Source organism: Penaeus monodon, chromosome 23, assembly GCF_015228065.2.
Source record: "Penaeus monodon isolate SGIC_2016 chromosome 23, NSTDA_Pmon_1, whole genome shotgun sequence".
Taxonomy (NCBI): domain Eukaryota; kingdom Metazoa; phylum Arthropoda; class Malacostraca; order Decapoda; family Penaeidae; genus Penaeus; species Penaeus monodon.
Window position 1 is genome coordinate 34,352,767 of NC_051408.1, and position 2,049 is coordinate 34,354,815.

Sequence of the window (2,049 nt, forward strand, 5' to 3'; positions counted from 1 at the left end):
CAACTTACCGTTGCCGATACAACAGAGCATGCTCATTGCCAAGTGCAAAAGAAAAACTGGGACGCAATGAAACTTAAATGAAAATCAGCAAACAAACTGTGAGCAAAATATTGAAAAAGTATTTACACTCGTGCGTGCAAAGCCTCTATCAATCGTAACATAAATAAACTGGAGGTGAACGTGATATATACCTCCCCCGTAACGGCACATACCCACAAACGTCTCAGTTAAACGCTTTAGTGGGACGCGTTAACTTGATGCTACACGCACACTTAAAATGCTAAGCTGGTCGAACTATTTACGGAATGCAGCTACGCGACCAGACATGTAGGCAAACGCTGCGGTATTTTCCTCTCGTCCTGAAACCTTAACTCTCTTCAAAAGCAGCGAATCTGCTTCGAGAGATAAGTAAAACACGCAAAGAAGATTAAACAAAGATCTTGGCATAAAAACTCTAATTAATTTGCGAACAAATGTAGTTTTAAAGCAAAAGTAGTCGACGACTTAACAAGACTGTTTTTGTCCTCAGACACTGCATCTCGCCATTTTTCTCGCTCAGTGACCGGCATGCGTCAATATCAAAATCACCTGTTATGTAAATACCGATATCACTACCCAACTATCATCAAATGTACCATAATGAAACAGCGAAACCATTAAAATGAAAATAACCTAAAAGTAACAGGGAAAATGCATCATGCAACTCCTCCCTTAGCAAGGAAGCTCAAGATAAAACATGCGGAGATTGTGAGATGTCGTCAGTGTGGCTGAGGCCGTCGTAGTGAGTGGGTCTGTTGCGCGTGTGAACCTTTAGCCTCCTGACTGACTTTGGGATCTGCTACCTGTTATGAGCGTGAGTTTGTCGGTGATATTAAATGCTTTTCTCTTCTGTCATTGATTGAACTATGATGATTTGTGCTATTCATTTGATGAAGATTATTTGATGTTACTTTTAAATGTGTTAAACGCTTTGTCATCATGTTTATAGTAATCTGCAATATATTTCTATATCAAAAAGTAATATTGCTTTTTCCGTTACAATTATTTATCCGAGAAGACAAACTATTTGTTATCATTGTGATAATCAACCAATTTTTAAAAGATATAATCTGCTGAAGGTAACTTTTCGTTTTATTAACTTTATACATCTTGAGCGATCAAATTGTAACTTACTAATTCATGGATATTAGTTATTAACTGCAACTTAAGTAGTTATTCTCCTTTACACTGCTGCTTATGATCTTATTTATAACTTAGTTCTTTCATTATGAATTTGTTAGTTATTTTCGTACGTGAAGTTAACCATTCATCCTGGTAGTCCAGTGTTTTCGATTCTCAGCTTCTAGTATTTTGCCTGTACGTTTATATTGCTTATTTTACATAGCCATCCTGTAACAACAGAAAAGTCGTTTTTTCCAATAATACATGTTGCAACACCGTGCAGTGCTGTTGCAGGAGGGAGAGTAATTTGAGAAAATATGAACATGTGTAAACACGAGGGTTGCGCCTACATAAATAATTATTACTTCCTGAAACTGTGAGAGAACATGCAGTAAAATAATATAATGTTATAGGCATTTATGTAGGAAATGACCTTTCATTCTTTCTCAGAAACTGAGAGTAGTAAGCAACACAGGAATGCCAAACGCCATGAAAGGGTACTTCTTATTTTCTTTGTAGCAGCAATTTCGTGGAAGTAAGTGTAAGGATATCCCTGGAGTAGATTCTGTGACATTTTCTTGTCGTGAATTTGGTTTGGAGAGAGCACTTTAATTATGTTTTGTTTTATTCTGGTCTTTATCATTTTGTGTTGAGCAGTTGTGACTATATTTGTAATTAGGTTATAAGCCAACAATTATCCTAAGTTTATTTTGATTATACACTTATCGCCATCTTTACCAGTGACCGTATTAATTAGCGCTACAACATTAATAGCAACAACAATATTACTCTTTCTGTTTTACGAATTTCTATATTTATTAATTCATTGTTATGTATACCTTTTTGGATTTCAAATACTACTAAAATATCAAACATTCTCTGTCTCAG

General features: G+C 35.6%; 1 protein-coding gene across 1 annotated transcript in view; it reads left to right on the plus strand.

Moving 5' to 3' along the window:
* Positions 1-765: 765 nt before the first annotated feature.
* The window catches only part of LOC119588219, a 36,017-nt gene continuing 34,733 nt past the window's right edge, over positions 766-2,049 (plus strand). The window contains exon 1 of the mRNA XM_037936920.1: positions 766-853. The gene's annotated coding sequence lies outside the window, so the exon portion shown is untranslated. The remainder of the gene's footprint in view (positions 854-2,049) is intronic.